We start from the raw sequence: 22,844 nt of genomic DNA on the forward strand, positions 1-22,844 counted from the left end.
CCGAAGGAAATTTCAGGGTCTGGGGGCGTGTTCTCACCTACCCGAAGGCTTTATATATATATTCATTATTTTTCATAAGCAAGGGAAGTTGCAATTGTGAGTCATTCTGAAAATAGAGGCTTCTCTGGGTATGTACTTGGTTTTCGCTTGAATATCATACGCAATAAAATACACTTTCTTCAAAGATGATGATTTACCTTCTTACTCAATTATTTAGTGAAAACAAGATATGAGCTATTTAGTCCTTCATCCGCAATATTAGCACATTCATTTGTTAATCACATCTAATGAAAACTGTTAATGCACTTAATATTACACATGAGACGTGATATGTATCTACCTGATCTCTAAAATAGTATATTCTATTAGATCTCATCTCGTCTCATCTCGATCTTGTCATGAAAACTCTGCCTCATCTCTCTCGTCTCGTTGGTGATAAGGCTAATTAGGGTTAAATGTGATAGAGGAATTTTTCAACTCAAAGATTGAGAATCCCTTATCTAAAATACAAATTATAGCCATTAAAACATGTTAACTTTATGTTAGGATATTCCCACTTTATTTTCCTTACCGACGCACTGGTGTGGAGTAGACACAAGTGTAAAAAGCGATTTTACATGTGAGGGAATAGATACCGCAGTAGACCATCTAAGCGTGTAATTGAAATCGTGATACGCAATGTCTCTCCCGATATTTATAGCAAGCTTCACATATAACGTTTCCAAAGCCACCGAGGTTTGGTAATAATAGATTAACGAAATGGCGGCAAGGATTAGTTCACTAGGTATAATTTAATTCTTTATCAAATATTAGGAACAAGCCGATTAATTTTGGGAGAAAGGAAAAACCAAAACAGGATGGGTAGAATTTCAAAGAGCTCCCTGAACATGGCGGGATTCTGTGGCGACCAACATAAAGTGAAAACATTTTGAATGAGGTTACTCAAAAGTTACGTACGACTCAAAAAATAGCGTGGCCATCCTTTCGTGAGCCTCAAACGGGACACACTTATCGAACATGTGCAAATCTCCAGTTCCTCATAATCAAACTTTTACATGAAAAAAAAAAAATGGAGAATAATAGAAAGAAATACATAGTATATTCATGAATGAAAATTTAAACCGAAAACAGAGCTCCTCCGTGGCTAAGCGGTTAGCTACGCGCCTTTGGCGTGGGAGACCCGGGTTCGATTCCCGGCGGGAGCTCATGTGGTTCGGATTCCACGTTAATCAGTAGGTCCACGTCTCATATAGCCTCGCTGTTGAACGGGACGTAAAACTCAAAATCAACTCAACATTAAACCGAAAACGCCCGAATTAGAAAAGTCGCAGTGTCAGCTTGTTGGTGGCTAGTTGAACAAAAGTTATGAACCATTGAATCGTTCAAGAATAATATTATTGGCGGTAATGTCACTACTACCAATACGTAAAACTTTAGCGATAGAACCATATCGATATATCGATGGTCATAAGAACACATCGAGGGTCGAAATTTATAAATGACACTAAGAATTCCTGACACATATTTGGTAAAAGTTTTGGATACAGTCGCGCCATATAATACGTCCCTCGCAGGCATAATTCGGAACTTTTTTTTTTAATTGGGATGTTCTGCCTAATTCGGGACAGGTGCCAATCCTTCTCAAAGTACACACAATTGGAAATATTTTCCTGTGCGTCCTTTGGTTCCCGTCTTATGGGTAATAAAATTTCCATTTTGAATCAAATTTTCGGGGAGAAAACTCAAAATCCTTTTTAGAACAATAATTGGAAAACTGTTAAACGTTAATCCGTTAATAATTAAGTAAGCGTTAAGATAAAAATGAATGAAGAACTAATTTTTCCGCACAGAACTCATTACTATAGTATACGAAGCACATCCGGAAAGTAAGCTCTAATGAAATGTAAAATGGAGGACAAACATCAGAAGTAATTTTTTTTATTATTGGGGATTTAGTGTACATACCCTACTTTTCAATATATGCACCATCCTTGTTGAGGTATTTGTGGTATCGTGGCACCAGCTTTTGGGTGCCTTTGTCAAGGAATCCTGCTACCAAGAACTGGAACCAAGGTGTCACAACTATCTCACCCGTCGAAACATTGTCTAGCCAGGAACTGCTTCAGGTGAAGGAACACAGAAAGAAGTCACTGAGCGTGAGGTCGGGGCTGCAGAGGAGATGGTCAAAGATGACCAGTCAATCATGACACCTGGTTCATATATTACATACAAATCTCGGTGGATCTTTGCCAGATGACACATGTTTCTTCTCCGTTCCTGCGCAAGCACATCTTACTCTGGCCAGTCTTTGGGGCATTTTTTGGGGTACATCTTTGGGGCATTTTCGGAATTTACTTTCTAGATGCTTCTCGTATATGATATATCCTTTTTCTTATTTTTTTAGTATGATGTGCCACAGTACATTTCTGTTTTGGTACATAAAAGACCCTCTATGTTTCAATCACAGTAACGTTTGGGTATGTAAAAGACGCAGAAAACCGTAATTCACATCCTAAGATGAGCAACAATTCTAATATACAGACAATAGCTGCTCATTGAACCTACCGCTACATTCCAAGAAACAGAACAGAAAAAGGGAAGAAAAAAATGTTGCTAAAATCTTCGAGTGAAAGTATATACACTAAATACAAAAAATAGTTATAAAAATGTTACTGACACAAAGAGAAGAAAACATATTGTAAAAGAGGTTTGAGAAGACAGTCAGCTGTGAAATTTGCAAAATGGTTTTGCTAACAGTGAAATGGAACGCTTACAACTTCCTTGTTTGATTCTAAGGGCATGAAACAGTATTATGAAGTTCCTGGTTAGTCAGTTTACAGAACTTACACGTTTTATAAGTAGGGTTTAACAATCGAAAATAAATAAATAAATAAACTTGATTAATAAAGAAACAAACCGACCACGGCGAAACTACTTCATCACACTTTGTTCCGAACTCAAACAACTTTTCAGTTATTAATACAAATTTATAATTAACTTATTAATTATAATTACTTATAATTACTTGTAATTAACTTATTATTAACTTTTCAGTCAATTTAAAAATAAACGTAAGTCAGAAGTTTTAGCCTTATTATTAGTATCACCCATTATGTAAATCTGAAGGCCTCTGAATTACAGTTAGTTTAACATCTAATTTATATTTATAAGTGAAAACTTTTTTTTTTTTTTTTTACTTTTCAGTTCGGAGTAAAGGGCAATGAAGTATTCTTACCGTAGTAGTTTTTTTTTTAATGCTGTTTTTATCAAGGAAGGATACTAATTAGAAGGGTGGATAGCAAATCCAATTGGAACAGAAAAAAGAATTTGTCTCAAAACCTTGATAAATTATACAATTGTAGAATATGCAAAATATTGGACTTTCAATTAATCATTACTCTGTCAAATGTGAGGACATGTATAAATTTGAGTGCTAATGTTATTGTATGGTTGCTTCTTCAACCTTCTGCTTTGAAACTACCGTCTACATATTTCTATATGTAACCCTTAAACCTCTTTCAAAAATAAATTCTTGATTGAACGAACAGTGGCCTCATAACCTTGAAGAATGGATGCCGTTTGCAGCTTCCAACATCGCTCATTGGCGTTGGAAGAAGACATTGGCAACAGCCTTCATAAGCGGAACGAAAGAAAATTTAAAAAAAGAAAAGAAAAAGAAAAAGAAAAGAAAAAAGAAAACAACATAGGAACATGTTGGCTCTGTAGAACTTGTCGAGCATGGTGCATCTTGCTCCCACTGTCAACAGACACTATAATTCAACATTTTTCGGTGTCAGTAAAATGTGGATGCCTTACAGTACATACAAGGGCAGAAATGAAGCATAAAAATAGTTGCGATATTGTCAAGGAAAAGCCAAGTAAACATTTGTTCTAAGATAACCATGATGTTTCTTCACTCTCCAACGGATAAAAGAAGAAAAAAATAGCAACAATTATGCGGAAGAAGAACACTAGAAGGAGTTCATCAGAGATGCGACTTCACTGACGTGCTCTTTCAACACGATAACAAATTATCCTCATAACAAGCCCATCCTATTAAAAACATATAAACATGATTTTATGCGTATAAAGTAATACTAGCAATGACTTTCATGATTGCGGAAACAATTCGTCTTTCATTGCTTGTATGATTTTTTTTAAATTATAAACGTACACCGCAATTACTTAACGTTTAATAGGCTTGTCTGTATGAGTGTTCTGCCTGATGATAAATTCTATAGTGTGTTTCAGATGTAAAGCATCACGGGCAGTGGCCAATGGAGCACGATATTCCGCGCGGTGTTGCCAGATTTCGGACTCCCCTTTCCCTTCTCGCTCTTCCTCCAGTTGAGATTATGACACATACATTGGCAACATTATTCACAATGTAAATGTACTATTCCAGCAAACTCAAGAATTTTGACTGTGCATCCTAGAAGTATATATAGCGAATAATTACTTACATGTTAACTTTTCCAGTGGAAATGCTAAACACTTGTCTTCAACACTACTTTCACTATCATCTATGTCAGTTAATATTTCGTCTTTGTCTGAATCTGAATTTTGTAAATTTATTTTTATGGGTTTCAAAAACTGTAAACACAAAAAATAAATAATTCTTCGAGCTTGACTTGGTAGCACTTGAAAGAAAAAGAAAAAAAAAAGGAAGACAGAAAATAAAACTTCTGCTGTACTCGGTTTGCTTAAAGACATTGTCAACTATAATTTTGGAGAATAAACGAACTACCACGAAAGAAAGCAACGAGACACTGATGAATTCTACACAACTAGCCCCTTTGTTTCCTTCTCCGTTTTCATAACAAGTAGCAGGCTTGGGCTTGGTATAGTTGCCACGAAAGTAATCCATCTGATTCCTAAGCAACTCGATATGCTCGAGTTTGTTTTGGGTTACGATAATTTATGACACCATTCAGACGCCTGATGCTTTTGATTCCCTTATAGAGGAGAAAAGAGGGTGTTAAAAGTCGCACATAATAAGGCAGAGGAACGTGAAAGAAAAAAAGAAACAGAAAACATACTGCGTTCCTTCTGTCGAATAAGAAAGGGTCTATCTTGAAGTAAATTTCAAAACAAATTACAACTTCCCATGCTTTATTCTTACGATGTTAGGCGTATATACAGTATATGAATCAGATTGCAAAGGTATGTAGCCACGGGGGAAAAGGGGGGCTCTGTCTTTCCGAACTATTTCCAGCTCCAAAATGAGGTTCGACTGGTATATGTTTAATAAACTTAGTTAACAGTTAATGCAAACGAAGGACTTTATAATAAAATATGATTTTTTTAAAAAAATCAATCATCATCAATACGGTTTCTATACCTAATTGAAACAACTAAAATTAATCATATGCTTTATATTCTCATTTCCCTAACTGGGTGCACTGTGAACTCACTACTATATTATTGCATAATAATATCGGAGTTAATATTTTTTCGAGTTTTTTTCCCTTTAGTATTTTAACCTACATAAACACAAAGTCAGATAAACAGACTGCTATAAACAGCATTTATTTTCTTATGAATAGCTTATTGATTCATCTTTTACACTCCGGTTTTTAACTTCAATACTGTCAAGATCCGTCTTTTGATAAGGAAGCATTGTGAAAATATAATATGCGCATAGTATGTATGTATGTATGGTGAGTTAAAATGCTTTCATGTTGTGAAAGAGGTAATTTGTTCTGCTTTTAATATGTGAAAAGCTTGCCTCCCCCCGAAAGTAATGTTCTCCTAGAACAACCTGCTGGCTACACCCCTGATTATCCTGTAATAAAAGTTGTGAGTTCTATTTGCAAATAGAAACAAAATCCACTGGAAATTAGACGCGGGACTCAACGTTCGTTTTACTAATTGTTTTATATGGAAACCTTTCAGAGCGTCTATCATGACAACCAGTTGACATAGAAAGATGTAGTTTTCACGTATTTGTTCGTAATTCTTTTCTCTACTTGGTAAAGTGAGCAGTTAATGTGCTAGTACAATATTTCTAAGTAGCGCTTGTGATATTGTCAAGATTCGCAGTAGCGCGAGAAGACAGCGTGCAGAACTGCTTGTCGCGAACTGTCAACACCGCTCAATGCCAATTGGACGCCGAGTGAAGCCAACTCAAGGCCATGTCGTTTCTCATCTGAAATCTGCTATAGTCTACTTACCCTAGGTGCGGTACTAAGCCAGTGGAATACGGGTAGGGTTGCCAGTTTCTTTTCCCTGTGCTACAAGAATGATTTGACAAACTAGAAGTTAAGAGTTAGAGTAGAGGAAATAATTTAGGATTAGAATTAGGAATACCAAATACGTACTGTGAAACTATGTAATTGTGGCTTTGTCACACAGATGGTCAATTCCACATGTCAATTCCCTAACATTGATACGTTATATGATTTTACGAGATGCAGATGTACCGATCGCTTCACCTTCTGATCAATTCGATATCTCAGGAACGAAGCCTCCGTCACCTACGATTCTTACAAATTCTTCCAGCGATCGGTAGATCTCGTAAAAATCATATAAGGTACCGGTGTTATCAGAATCACTACATGATTTTACGAAAATCTACCTATCGCTGTAAGATTCTGTAAGAATGGTAGGCGACAGAGGCTTCACTGCTGAGATATCGAGTCAAACAGAAGAAAGAGCGATCAGTATATCTCGTAAAAGTATGTAAGGTACCGGTGTTCATAGGTGCCGATTACATCGATGCTCCAGGTCTTAAACATCTTTTGGAGGTATTTAGTGGATGTTCAGGGCGCACTGAATTTTTGCGTTAGAATTAGCTTCGAAATTATACTTTCATGTGGTAAATAATAATAATAATAATAATAATAATAATAATAATAATAATAATAATAATAATAATAATAATAATACTTAGTGCACGTGACCCAGATTAAATTTTAGATAGGCATGCATATGTGTTGAATAATAATTTATCAATACTTAATTTAGATTCTTCAGGTTTATCGAGAATCGAACGACATGACATTACAATGATAATTATAATCCGTATTCAAAAGCGAGTGTAATTATATACAATTATTTCTTTAAATTACTTGGTGTTTGATGTTATTTTATATATTTTTAAATGTAAAATAAGTTTACATAATTTACAAGAAAGTTGAATGATTTTCCATTTTCAATCAAATTATCCTCAAACGTTGTAAAGATTTGATTGTAATCATTATTATTTTAATAATTTTCTGTCTTTTTATTTTAGTCAATATTGCTAAACAACTTTGAAATTCACATAAACAAAATCTTAATGTTTGAGAATTTTGTTCGATATGAAGTTTAGGAAATCGTGCGAAAATAAGTTAAAATAAAATTAAAAATATTTTTTTAGCCTTTAAAAATAATTTCACGGTTCATTTTATTTCAGCAGGTCTTGATAGGCTTTCGCACCTCTCAGGAAAAAATTTCGGAACCACTCGGTAAACTAAATCTACTAGAAAAAACAAACAAGAAAAAACGGCGAAACATTGTACGGAAGCAACTGCCTCTACAGTTGATCACAACTGATTCTTCACTGCTTGCTCTAGGAGTCTGAAATTTTTAGTCATTGAATATAGCACCAGAGAACCTATGAATTATTCAGGTCAACGCGTCGCGAAAACTGGGATTTATATTCTGTATACACGCAAATAAATTCATCGGACCCGTGTCAGGTATTAAGTATCTTTCGGTGACTGTACAAGCGACAAACTAACTAACAAGGTAAACATATTAATATTAATAACATATTTTCATTCACGACCTTAACAAGCTTCTAAGAACAAGGAAGATAGGGATATACGGGAGGGAGCCAATAAAAAGAAACGCGGCATAAAAATATTAGAGAAACACGTGGATCAGAAAAAAAAGTAATATTTTAAAAAGCTATATTGACACTAATGCATATTCATTATGAAAAGATAACCACACGTCTGAATGAAGCTATCATCAAAAACATGTCTTTTTATCCGTTTGAGAAACAGCAAAAATAGTAGGTTTTTCCTACCGCCCATGTCACACTTTATCTTCTTATGAGGATAAGAATAGCTAAGCTGGTGGTTAACATTTGTGTATATACGACGTGAAGGAATCTTGTCAGGTATTGCAGCTTAAACATTGCAATTTCAGAATCTCCTATGGTGCTGCGTCGCTGTTAGTAACTTAACACGAAGTTTATACAGTGTGCAACTGACAAGTTGTAATTATTCTTTAAATGTTTGATTCAACACAATGTCAGGGTCTGCTGTCTAAAGTATTTAATTTTTTAAAAAGTATTTTTTCCTTAAGAATAAGTATCTAACAAACATGTTATTAATCATTTTTTCGTTTCATTTTCGTAAACTTGTGTATTTTCTAAATTTATCTTGTGTATTTTCTAAATATATTGTGTATTTTAAAATATATTTTGTAAACTTGAGTATTTTCTAAATTTATCTTGTGTATTTTCTAAATATATTGTGTATTGTCTAAATATAATTTGTAAACTTCTGTATTTTCTAAATTTATCTTGTGTATTTTCTAAATATATTGTGTATTTTCTAAATTTATATTGTGTATTTTCTAAATGTGTATTTTCTAAATATATTTTGTAAACTTGTGTATTTTCTAAATATATTTTCTAAATGTGAACTAGAAGTTATCAAATTTCTTCCACGCCACGAAATATATATATAGAGTAACAACATTTGAATTATATTTATTATTCGCGTAAATTGTTGAGCAACTTGCATATGTATTGATAAATTCTCTTCACTGTGTTTGTACAACCACTTTATCAATTTACAGTTTCTATTTATGAAACAACGCAGTCCTGAAAGTATTTGAGAATAAAATTCTGAGACGAATATTCGGATCCAAGAGTAACGGAAATGGGAAAATGCAATCTTTCAGTTTTATGTCCCACGGTTATGCCGGCTAGGCTAAACGAGACGGTGATGATTACAAATGAATGGAATGGTGTAATGAAGAAAGTGGGGGAAAACGGGAGAACATCCCGAGAAAACCCACGCACACGGGGTTCGTCCACCATAAAGTCCACTTGGCGCGATCTAGGATCGAAACAAGGATCTTACGCACAAAGGATGAACACTCTACCACTGAGCCATCACGGCACCCGAACGGGAATGGGGAACGGCAGAAACTTCAGAACGAGGAACTGCATAACTTATACCGTTTACCAAACATTGTTAGGGTCATTAAGTCTAGGGGGTTCAAGGGGGCAGCAAGAATGGAAGAAAATAGGAACGCTTTCAAAATTTTTAACTGGACATCCAATCGGAAAACGGCCGTTAGGAAGACCTAGGCGCAAATGGGAGGATAATACTAAGATAGATCTTGCAGAAATAGGAGTACAATGTAGAAACTATCCAGTTGGCTTAGGACAGAAGCCAATAGAGAGCTTTTGTGAACACGGGATTGAACCTCTGGGTTCCATAGGCCATAGAGTTGTTTAGTTATATATGGAGCATGTAACATTAAGACAAACTATGGGATCTAAGAGTTGGATGAACTAGTGTTGCCGACAAGATTCGACAAATTTCTCGCCTCGAATTTAAAAACGTATTTCTTCTACCTTCTTCCTTCCTCGAGACGAGACAAAAAATTTTCCCGTCTCGCTGACAACACTAGTTGTCTCTGTCTCAGCCACACGTTTGTATTATAAAAGTATTTCCGTTCAATACCAAAATACATGCATCCTTTCTTCGTTATTGCTGACCTTGTTATCACGCAGTGTTGATCACGAAATACATTTGTTTTCCCTCTTCTTTGATCCGCCACATTTCCTGTCGCGGCTGTATCCGTCACTGCCACGACCTTGTCTGTATATAATAAGGAATTTTTGATTAACAAGAAAAAAAATTCACTTTCAACACCAAAGGGAAAAGTGTATCCTCATTTAAAGTAAAAGTAGTGATCTCTGGTCAACACTTGAATAAAATGTTAAAAGATGAATGACACGAGCCAAATATAATTGAACAAAATTATTCTGATCAGTTCTTTACGTGATCGTTACAGCTAACCAATCTTTCGCCAAGAGCGTCATCAGACAGGGGACTTCAAGCCTTAGGCCGGCAGTGCATTGACCAGAGGACAGGAATACCAAATCGAGGGACAGCATTTTGAGGTCAATGAAAAACAAAGCTCATAGTGCATATTCACTCTGGCAGGTACTAGACAAGGGGTATGATCGAGACACGCGTTCAATGGACTCAGAGTTTTCTCTCTATATCCCCTCTATCCTCCCTCAGCCTCGGATGACCTATGCTGCCTCTAGTCAATATGTGGTCGGCCTAACAGCAGGGCCAAATTAACACCCTCCTGCAATTTAGGTTATACTTCCTCATAGCTAGGACGAGCATAAGTATTTCAACTTATTGAATTTGAAGCTGCAGGATACTTATTACAATTTGAAGCTTAAAATCTATTTAAAAAAAATAATCATGTCTGTTGTCTTTTATGGTTGAGAAACATGGTCGCTTACTCTGAGGGAAGAATGTAGACTGAAAGTATTTGAGAGCAAGATCCTGAGACGAATATTCGGACCCAAGAGGAACGGGAATGGGGAATGGCGGAAACTTCATAACGAGAAACTGGATAATTTATACCATTTACCAAACACTATTAGAATCATCAAATCTAGGAGGCTCAGGTAGGCAGGTCATGTATCCAGAATAAAAGAAAGTATTAAGGCTTTCAGTTTTAGCTGGAAGTCCAATCGAAAAACCGCCATTAGGAAGACCTAGGCACAGAACGGAGGACAATATTAAAATAGATCTCGCAGAAATAGGAATATGAAGTAGAAACTAGATTCAGTTGACTATGAATAGAAGTCAATGGAGAGCTTTCGTGAATGCAGCATTGAACCTCTGGGTTCCATACGCCATAGAGTTAGATAGTTTTTAGATACCCATTCTGTTTTAATACATGAAGACCCTTTTATTTTTCATCGAGCGTTTTAGGCTTTGTTGCAAGTTAGACTGGCCAAATTGTCGTCGATAATGGATCAATCACGGGTTTTACGAAGTTTTATTGTTCAATACATGTTTATAGGACAGGATCACCCAAAAAGGGAAAAGCATATCATACACTCTGTAACGCAGAAACGTCCACACGGAAAATTTCTAATACAATAAATTGAAATTAATTTATTAAGTAATACATATGGAGAGAGAGAAAAATGCCATCTCTCTAAGATGCAGATCATCCTGGGTTTCATGCTGCTCAGCCTAGACGTTAATCTGCACTTGGTTTAGGAATATTGTTTACAAAGCCAGAGAGAGACATCAACAGGAAAACTTACGACAGTTTACTAAGATGATCATTAGCTGTACTTAAGACTTTGGTTTAGAGCTTTACACAATACATACTTATCAGTTCATTCAAGGTAATAACAATATCAAGAAATGAACATGATAGAAATGCATAAAAGATGACAGACAGACACACACAAGATTATAAGAAACTGCATAAGGAAGAAAGTAGGCTCTTGTCTGCAGATATCATTCGTACAGGAAAGGACAGAATAAAGAATAATACTTGTACCCAATTGATAACCAAACATTTCTCTCCTGAATAAAATGCAAAATGAGAACTTATATCGCTCCTTTAATAATAATAATAATAATAATAATAATAATAATAATAATAATAATAATAATAATAATAATAATAATAACACAACTTTTCAGGATAGCGGATTGAATATTTGCATTGCTGCAGTTGACAGGAAGGGAAAACAGTGGCGGATCCAGAGCAAGAGTAGTGGAGGAAACGCTCTTCCCCATCAAAAATGAAATGAAACGAAATCTTTAGTTTAACGTCCTACGCTTATACCCTTTAGGCTAAGGGGGACGGATGATTATGGCAAGTGAATGATGATGGGAGAATCGGTGGAATGAAAATGTGGTAGAAAACGGAAGTACCCCGAAAAAACTCACGGACAAGATGTTGTCCACCACAAACTTACTTGGCCGGGGATTGAACCAGAGACCCACGCACCAAAGGTAAGCGCTCTACCACTGAGTCAGCGTCCCCCCCCCCTTTTCCTCCCCATCAAAGGCTACATTTTTCTTCTAAGTTCAGCTATTTAGCAACATATTACAATTCAGTATTTTTTTTATTTATTTATTTTTTTTTTTTGAGCCTACATTCATCGTCCAGAAGGCGATTCGCTCCATGCAATTACCCTTGTGGGTCCGCTACTGAGGACAAGTGACAACAACTGCTCTCTAAAAGGGAAAAGAAACTAAGATGACAACATGGACCTTCACCTGCGAAAATTGTACAGACACCTCTTCTAGCCTTTAGAGCAATTTTCAACATTATATTTCAATAACGGTCATCTTTGTGTTGTATTACGCGTCTAATTCCAAGAGCGATATACAGGAATCAGGTCCTTATGATTCATACTATACATTATCTATATAATACAATATGTGTAGGGAGTTTCCTAGCTGCTCAGCGGTTAGCGTACGCGCCTTTGGCGTGAAAGACCTAGTTCGATTCCCGGCGGAGCTCATATGGTTCGGAACGCACTTTAAGATGCAATTTCAGGTCTCATATATCCTCGCTGTTGCAAAGGACGCTAAAAACAAACCCAGTATATGTGGGTTATAAAGAATGAGAAAAACAAGAAAATGTCGTTTGGAATTAAGACACCACATATTTATAAGATCAATGAAAAATCTGCGAAACATTAGATTGGAACTACAGTTTAGGAAGACAGTGAATCACCAAGTTGAGACATAAGTGTCGGATCCTTTGTAAAGTTGGATGGATCTCTTATGCTTGTCTTCTTGCGTGCGTAATAACTTGTACGTGTGGAATACGCTTGTATAAGTACTAAATTGGCGTATGAAGTATTGATATGTTTTCATAAGAAAATAAAGTTTGAAGAGAAAGCATAGTCATGAGGTATTCCATAATGCCTCTTCTAGCTTTTGGCACACAGAATTAGGACAATGTTTTGTGTACCTGATATGCACAAATATTTTTATACAAAAACAGTATTGCATTTAATATACAGACTTTTATTCATTTGGTTTTGTGAGGTCCTTCGTGGCTAAGCGGTTAGCGTACGTGCCTTTGGTGGGAGACCCGGATTCAATTCCCGGAGGGAGCTCATGTGGTTAGAATCACATATAAAGCTGTAGGTCTACGTCTCATATAGCCTCGCTGCAGAAAGAGATGTTACACATCAAATCAAAGAAATAAATCATTCGGATTTGTAGCGTATTGTAAAATAACACTGGAACAAGCTTCGAAAAGATATTGTTCCTTAATTTGGACTGTTTGCACTCATCTTTAACAACTAATAAGTTTTCCTATAAGGGAAAAAAATAGCAAATCTCAATTATAAGTAAACATGCAATTACAACATAGCTAATCAGCTATTATTTAAAAAAAAAATCTCAAACTAGCATATACCCCACATATTACCGCGTACAATATTTTTAGTCTCTTCATGTCATATATATTAGTACCCAAATCCCCCGCATAAGGATGCGCAATGGCCAAAGCCTCCTCTTATTTTCGTGTTTGCAATCTAGGCTGCAGAAACAACATTTAGTCAAAATTCAAGTGTTCTACGTCTAATAGTTTCGGATATCTAGCAAACTAAAAAAAAAAAAAAAAAAAAATCGTTCAAACCCCGACCATTACCCCTTAGGATATATATATTTCACAAAATCTCATTTTATCTACAGCATAGGTCGCAAGGGGAGCATTTTCCCAAAATTTCAAGGTTCTACGCGTAGTAGTTTCGGAGATCTGTTGGTGAGTATATCAGTGAGTCAGTCAGTGGATTTATTTCTATAAGGTATATAAGTGACTCGCGTGAACATAATGGTAAGCATCACTTCCCGTAAAATTGAGTTATTAGGTGGAATGGATTGTGATCGACCCATAGAACAGTATGTAGGTGCTTCTTTTACTTATTTTATGTATTATATGCATATATGCATTTGCCAAGACGGGTTGAGTATCAATCAATACCATATAAAATGTGAAACTCCATCTTGAGCTGTTGAAGCAAGAATGACTCCGAGTTGGAAGGAATAGACAGTCATATTTCAGAAGTCTACTTTCCAAACGTAAAGTAATCATTTATTGTAGTCACGAAAAAAGGTGTACTTTTGAAAGAGAAAAAATAGAACCATTGAAATTGTCTTACTTGTCCCTATAACAGTACATGATTTAATACAGACTCTATAGAATGGACTAATTAACTTGAAAATGCCCTGTAACTTCTAAACTAGTAGATAAAGAATCGACGAAACTTTCGAACACACAAACCTTCACAAGGGGCTCATTATGATTTATCATCAGATTAACATATAGACCTATAATGCCGTTTACAGCAATTTGATATCTCAAACTGTTCCCAATATATGATAAATGTTGGTAAACGCTGCTTAAACTCTGTCAGTGATATTATAAATCATTCAGCTTAACGTCCCACGATTATGCCCGTTAGGATAAGGGATATGGATGATTATGTCCATTAGGATAAGGAATATGGATGATTATGCCCATTAGGATAAGGGAGATGAAAGATTATGCCCGTTAGGATAAGGGATATGGGTGATTATGCCCATTAGAATAAGGGATATGGATGATTATGCCCGTTAGGATAAGGGATATGGATGATTATGCCCATTAGAATAAGGGATATGGATGATTATGCCCGTTAGGATAAGGGATATGGATGATTATGACCATTAGAATAAGGGATATGGATGATTATGCCCGTTAGGATAAGGGATATGGATGATTATGCCCGTTAGGATAAGGGATATGGATGATTATGCCCGTTAGAATAAGGGATATGGATGATTATGCCCGTTAGGATAAGGGAGATGGATGATTATGCCCATTAGGATAAGGGAGATGAATGATTATGCCCGTTAGGATAAGGGATATGGATGATTATGCCCGTTAGGATAAGGGAGATGGATGATTATGGCCGTTAGGATAAGAGATATGGATGATTATGCCCGTTAGGATAAGGGAGATGGATGATTATGCCCGTTAGGATAAGGGAGATGGATGATTATGCCCGTTAGGATAAGGGATATGGATGATTATGCCCATTAGAATAAGGGATATGGATGATTATGCCCGTTAGGATAAGGGAGATGGATGATTATGCCCATTAGAATAAGGGATATGGATGATTATGCCCGTTAGGATAAGGGAGATGAATGATTATGCCCGTTAGGATAAGGGAGATGGATGATTATGCCCGTTAGGATAAGGGATATGAATGATTAAGGCAAGTGAGTGACGATGGAAGAATCCGTGGAATGAGAATACTGAAGGAAACGGGGAGTACCCCGAGAAAACCCATGGACACGATGTTGTCCACCACAGACTTACGTGGACGGGGATAGAACCAGAGACTCTCCTTTCCTCTTTACAAGCAGAATTTTCAAAAGTGCAGGAACATCATCCACTTATTTTTAATACAGAGTTTGTGTATCAAGTTTCACCTCCCTAACTTGAAAAGTTGCTGAGATACTTTACTTGTACAATTTAAATCATTTGCTCCCCTCCCTTAAGATACGCATTTTAACCAAAATGACATGATTTAAATAAAAAGAAAACTCAAGCTATGTTGGAAAATTCATTTCCAATGGTTAACACGTTTCCTCGAGATGATGTAACAGACAACGTCGATTTCGAGTTCGATTCCCGGCGAGAGCTCATGTGGTTCGGATTCCACATTAAGCAATAGGTCTACATCTCATATAGCATCGCTGCTAACAGGGACGTTAAACTTTAATCTCACCAACGAACAACGCCATTTTATTTTTTAAAGATTATTAACAAATTTCCAGACACATAAATGGAGTCACTTTCCTTAGAAACAATTAGCAACGAAACTTAGGACGGAGTCTGGAAAGAAGCTATCAAAGATCTGTATTTAAAGACGTCATTCCTGCATTCGGAGGAAATGGAACTAAAGGAAAACAGGGAAATTTCGGTCAGAATGATCGATTACAAGATTCGAAGCCGGGTCATCCCGATTGCACTAATCGTTTTCGACCGCTCCTGCACTCATATATCGTTCCTAAAAATCGAAAGAAAATTGAACACTTCAAGCTATAAAATCAAACCCAGATTTTTTTAAAAAAATATAAAAATGCTCCATCATTTAGTTTAACGGGTAGCTGAACTAAATTTGCAGTGAGTAATATAATATTCTCTTTAAGTATAGAAAAAAAAAACTTTATGCACTTTGGAAAGTTTACGTTATTCCTATCAACTTGTTACACAGTACTCACCGTTTAAGAGGTCCTTGCTAATGTGACACTGCAAGGACATATGCACACACACAATCACTAAAAAAAAAACTTCACTTAAAAAAAGAACTAACAAAAACTGATCAAAATAGCGGGTTGTAATACACGAAATCACTTCAGAAGAGACTAGAATACACAAATACTTGCACAAACGTGAGTGCAACGGTTGAAAACTGTCGTAGCCAAAGCTACTTATGACATCGACTACACTGAATGGTAAACATGAAATCAACACAGTGAGTGAGTTATCTATTCCAGCCAGGTTGCTTCGTTGGTAATCTGTTCGCTAGAAGCTCTTCTGTACGCATATAACGACCACCGAGTCATAACTGGCGCTCTTAAGATTCTCTGTGGGTGCACAACGGAAGAACGTTCCCACCATTTTCTCTCACTTTTCACATCAGATGAATCAGGAGGAAGAGAAAAAAAGGAGAGAGAGAAGAAAATGCTCACAAGAGATTGTGTATAAAACCCTTTTACCCATGATTCTGTTAATTCCCGCCCAGTTCTGGCATCATTGAAAAACAAAACACTAACGAAATTTCTTGTCCGCTTAAAAACATTTTGCGTACTCTTTTGTCTTCTTTTGACGATTCGGAAAAAGAACAATTCTTTCTGTTCATTGAAATGGTCGTTATCTTCTTCTTCTTCTTCTTTTTTAAAAAAAGGCGTGTCCCAAAACAAAAACTATATGACCATAACTGTATTTTAAGTAATATAACAAAAGTAAGGGGGAAAACGCAAAAATGTCAAATCTTCTTAACAGGAAATGAGTATGGCTATAAGTTACAAAAAGGAAACCAGAAGGGTATCACATTACGTATTTCAAAGTATCATACAATAAAATGTTAGGAAGAGGAAGTATTTTTTATTAAAAAATCATCAATATGCAATATGAAACTGCCATTTAATTCCGCAATTACTCGTAAAATGTGTAACTTTATTAAACTTTCACTTCCACTCATATCGGAAACAAATTCACAATAGTTAGGTATTAATTTGCAGTTAATACCCAGAGAAAAAGGAGTAATTTATAATACCGTCAAATGGGGTGAATAGAAACACATTTTTGGCTGTATGAGAATATAAGTCTGGTAATGTTAAAGATTTCGCGTATCAGATTATTCCAAAAGAAAGGTCTTAATATGCTAATGAATTTCAGTAAACGTCATATTAATTTATCAACTCCACTTTTCTTCACCTTGATTTTTCTTAATGTTTCTATTCACCCCCACCCATGGGGTGAATAGAAACAATTACTTTATTTTCACTATTGTTTCTTTTATACTATTGGAAAGGTAAAAAAGAAATAGCGTATTTGTTGAAACGAACTATTTATTTGATACCTGCAAGATATTAGTTCAATAAGACCAGTATTACATAAGTTACAAACTTATAAAACAATACAATGTACAACATAAACGACCATATAGTTTTGATGATATTTGAATAAGATTTAAACCACTGAAATCATCAGGGAAACTTATCATGAGTTGAGTTGATTTTGAGGTTTACGTCCCGTTCAGCAGCGAGGCTATACGAGACGTGGACCTACTGATTAACGTAGAATCAGAACTACATGAGCTCCCGCCGGGAATCGAACCCGGGTCTCCCACGCCAAAGGCGCGTATGCTAACCGCTTAACCACGAAGGGGCCCGAAAGTTATCATATACTTAAAGCGTGCTGACGAGCTCCTAATAAAACCCAACAGTTTCGTTCTGAAAATTTCATTGTTTATGTGCTCTCTTATAAAACACTCCCACATATGCATCATGTTCCCATTTTCGCACTTGGGTGCTGAATAGTCTCATCGAGTTTTAGCTTCTCATTTTACCACAGCAAAATCACCAGCTTTAGAAAACCATCATCTAGTTCGTGATCGTCTGGAATGTTGTCTTCTGGAGTGTTGTCTTTCTCCTCTTCCGACAATACAAAGGTAGGTTGAGTTGTGATTTGATGAAAATGTATCGTTTTCAGAAAACAAACCAAAACTCTTACCAGAAACATCTATTCGTACTCTCTTCTTCCCTTCTTTAATTTTTTCATCTTCTCTCATGCTCCTGAGAAGATCCATAAGGGAACGGTTTACAGTCTGAGATGACTTTTGCTATTCTGTTTCTTCTCGTTCATTGTCTTTTTTTGGCAGCATCCTCAGTATTTGGTCTCGACAAAGGGGAAAAATTCCACACTTTTCAAATACAGCCCTGATATTTTCCTTCTTCAGTTTCATTTTTTTTTTTTTTTTTTTTTTTTTAGAAGACTTGGAAATTTGTTCTTAGAGATGGTTGATACATTCCTATCAGGTCCTTTTTTCTGCTCCTCAAGAAATTTCCACTCCTTAAGGAATTTCAAGAATTTCCCAAGAAGTGTTTCTATTCACCCCACTAATTAAAAATCATAACAATAACCCAGTAAAGTTAAATTTTGATTAAAAATAATTTACAAAAGGAAAACTTTTACTATGAACGTCAGTAAATGAAACAACAAACTACAAAATAGGCATATGTTCAAATGCAACAAATATGAAAATGTCATACTTACCAAGAAAGTTTAAGGAGCGCTAAAATACCGTGTAAGATTTCAGTAACACATTAATGCTACTGCCGTCTACCTCAGTGTTCCCAACTCAGTAAAACATTTTGACTCTGCCCTGGCCACTTTAGCCGTATAAGACTATGTTAAGAAATTTCAGTTTTCTTGATTAATTTATCGTCCAGATAAATCCAAAACTAATCTGGGAGTTTTGTTTCTATTCACCCCCATGTTTCTATTCACCCCATTTGACGGTATACTTTACTTATGATTTCAATTAGACACACGCGATTGGTGACAGGTTTGGAAACCGTAAAGCTGAAGTTTAGATAAAGATACCTTTATTTCTGGAGTGCTGGTACAAATGAAGTAGTAAAACGTGAGTGCACATTTCGCCATCTTGGTTATCGGAAGTCAATTTAACTTGGAGTTAAAACACTGAAATACACAAGGATCTTATAAAATAGAGGATCTGCCCTTACAACAAAATCTTGAAGCCATACGTCACAGTTTCGCCACCCCTACTCTGCCCACTCCGCCCAATAGGATCGCAATGTTTTGAGCCAACAATCATGGCGGAAACGAAAGTAGCCAATCAGACGATGGCAGAAACGAGAGTAGCCAATCAGACGTGCCGATGCTCGGTTGTTTTTTTTGGCTTCATCGATTTAATAGGATGAAGATACGTATGGGCAGATCCTCTATTTATAACATCCTTGGAAATACCTTTTGTAACGCAGATCAATATTTAATCTCGCTTGCAAGATTTCAATAAGGACGATGTCAACTTGGAAGAATTGTGACTAAAATGTATTTAATTGATATACTATTTGCGATTGGTTGATTTAATGTATTACGATGAGCTTTTATGATTTTTCTCTAGTTTGCTCTTCAGTGCCTAGTGTTGAATGGGAAACGAGCCCGAGACCGACCAAAGAAGAAATGGGGCGATTGTTTTAAGAACAATATGGTGCAGTGTGGTGTCACAGCCAAAGGTGCCCACTTTTGACTAACCTCACTCAAACTCACGCTCACATCATCATTTCAAACTCACGCTCACTCGACCTCACACTCACATCGTCAACCGGACATCATGTTCACACAACCTCACGTTCATAGCATCATCTCGACCAAAGGTGCCCACTTTTGACTAACCTCACTCAAACTCACGCTCACAACATCATTTCGAACTCACGCTTACTCAACCTCACACTCACATCATGCTCACTCAACCTCACGTTTATAGCATCATCTCGACCAAAGGTGCCCACTTTTGACTAACCTCATTCAAACTCACGCTCACATCATTTCGAACTCACGCTCACTCAACCTCACACTCACATCATGCTCACTCAACCTCACGTTCATAGCATCATCTCGACCAAAGGTGCCCACTTTTAACTAACCTCACTCAAACTCATGCTCACAACATCATTTTGACCTCATGCTCACTCAACCTCACGTTCATAGCATCATCTCGAAATCACACTCACATCTTTTCGACATCACGTTCACTCGACCTCACACTCACAACATCCTTTCAACCTCACGCTTACATCATGATTTGGAACTCGCGCTCACTCAACCTCACGTTCATTTCGTGAAGGTGAGGTCGAGTGAGCGTGAGTTCCGATCTCATGAGCGCCGACCTGATGAGTTCGGGCACCTTTGGTCACAGCGGATGTGATACAAGATAGAAACAAGTTGAAAACAGCGATCCAAAACGACGACTCCAGCTAAGTGTGAAAAGAGGCTCAGAAGAAGCAGTGCCTAGTCTTGTCCGCGAAACGAGACGAGACAAAAAATGAGATTTTATCGTCTCGTCTCGTCTCGTAAACTTTTGTAGAAATCTCGTCTCTTCTCGAATCTCGGAAAATCCTTTTCCTACTCTCAGAAAAAGTCTTCTCGTTTCGTCACGAATTTTCTCTCGTTTAATTATGTAAATTTATGCACAAAATATTTATGCCCACGTTTTTCTTAATTTCATCTAAAAGTTATCAGGATCCTTCCACGTCACAAGAGGTCTACGGAGGGTATGATACAAGAATATTAAAACCATATTTATTATCAGATTATATTGTTTAATGAATTGCCTATCTTTAAATATTGATAAATGCTTTTCATGACGTTCGTACAATTGTATATTTATAGTTTTTATATTATGAGTTATGTAACACTAAAAACAGTGCTTGAGATCTAAGACTTGGGTGAACTAGTGTCGCCCACGATATTCGAGAAATTATTCGTCTCGTCTCGAATTTGAAAAGGCATTTCTCGTCTCATTTCGTGGCCAACATTATGAGCGTTCCTTCATGCTTAACGTGCATTTTTTTTTTTTTTTGCTCCGATTCCCAGTAAGGGTAGGACTTCGGACAATACGTGAGTAGTGATTCGGACCAATGGATTCTTCGACTAATCGTGATTTGAATAATTGGTCGAATATTCAATATTCAAATAATTCAAATAGTATTAGGCTGGATCCATTTTAAGCATTGGATCCTTTCTCATAGAGATTCAGTGTCGGAGTCCTACATACTCTAGTGTGCGCTAGAGATGGTCTTTTTACGAAAAATCTTTTCTTTTTTCGATTTTCGGATATTTCATTTTTCGATTTACCGTTTTTCGAAAAAAAAACTTTTTTCATTTTCCGAAAAAATTGTTTTTTTAAAAAAAACTTTTTTCGAAAATTTTTTTGTTTTTCATTTTCGGAAAGGTATTTTTCGAAAAATTGTGGCCTTCCCTAGTATGAGGAAAAGTGCGCTAAGAAAGTCTGTTTCAGAGAATTTCACATACGAGAGAAAATGTGAGAGGCTCAAAAGGTTACGCCTTCTCTTACGTACACTGCAAAAAAAAAAAAAAATAAATAAATAAATAAAATACCATTGAAACACTTTTAGTACAGATAGTTGAGGGGAAACTTGATGAAACAGTGTTTATAAAGTGTGCTTCGCGTGCCCAAAAGCATTACTTTTCTAAAAACAGTACTTAGTATGACATATTTAAAACACTTGTTCTCGGCAAACAGTTCGAAAACGAAGTGATGACATACAGTTTCACATTTTGTACATGCATGCTTGGAGAACACAGTATCTACAAGGGATGAATATGGTGAATATGTAACATCTGGAGGTGTTCAAAGAATGTCGGTAATGTGTACCGTACAGTGCTCTACTATCTCTACAAGTAGTTTCTGTATGTTTTTTTTTTTTGGGGGGGGGGAAGTAGTGGATATGTAGGTGTCAGAAAATGTTAAGAGATCTTTGGGTAGATCTATTCTGTACTATTAAACGCACTCCCTATGGAGCCAACGAAACACCTCTAAAGAGAGAAAATAACTCAGATTCAAACTATATTTTTCTTCTTTTCCTTCAAGCGTTTGAGATGAAGATTCTGCTTTAACAACTCTTTTTATTCCAGTTTTGAATATATCTGCTACAATATATATTACAATTTTCTTGTAGGTCTTTCCAGTATGATCAATGTTTACAAAAGTATTTATCGTATTTAATAGCAATTAATGTGGTATTTACAGCACTTGTAGTAAAAGAAATAATATAAGAACTTTATACGCATTTGATAAGTTGTTGACATGAGAAGTTAAAAAAAAAAGCAAAAACATTGTATCTGCAGAAAACTGGTTGAAATGATATAAACTTTTTACATTTTAAAAGAAATTTATCAATGTTTCTTTTGTTCTAAACTTCATTGTTTGTTTTCGTTGAAACTTGTTTGAGGACTGTCTTCAGTTTTTTTTAGATTATTTTTTTTTATAATATCGTTTAGTGTAACGACTATTGAATTTGAGTTTTTTTTTAAAAAATAAAAATAGTCTGTTGATTCAACTAGCAATGAAATCAAAAGAACTTGCAAAATTTTTATAATTATTTTCAGTTTCTTTTTAAAATCCACTATTATCAATTTACGACGAATGACAAGAACCTGCAAAATTTCTTGCAAAACTTAAAAAAAAGAAATCTCAACTTCAGCAGTCGTCACATTAA

The 22,844-nt window shown here is 36.0% G+C and overlaps 1 protein-coding gene across 3 annotated transcripts in view; it reads right to left on the minus strand.

Annotated features, from left to right (window-relative positions):
- Rab23 (RAS oncogene family member Rab23) overlaps positions 1–22,844 on the minus strand; it is a 364,665-nt gene that overhangs the window by 211,778 nt on the left and 130,043 nt on the right. The window contains exon 1 of one of the 3 annotated variants that reach the window (XM_081755300.1): positions 16,293–16,609. The exons of the other annotated variants lie outside the window; for them this stretch is intronic. The gene's annotated coding sequence lies outside the window, so the exon portion shown is untranslated. Of the gene's footprint in view, positions 1–16,292; positions 16,610–22,844 lie in introns of those variants that run through there. 3 annotated transcript variants of the gene reach the window in all.

This window comes from Thermobia domestica, chromosome 1 (genome assembly GCF_964235325.1).
Source record: "Thermobia domestica chromosome 1, izTheDome1.hap1.1, whole genome shotgun sequence".
In the NCBI taxonomy this organism is placed as follows: domain Eukaryota; kingdom Metazoa; phylum Arthropoda; class Insecta; order Zygentoma; family Lepismatidae; genus Thermobia; species Thermobia domestica.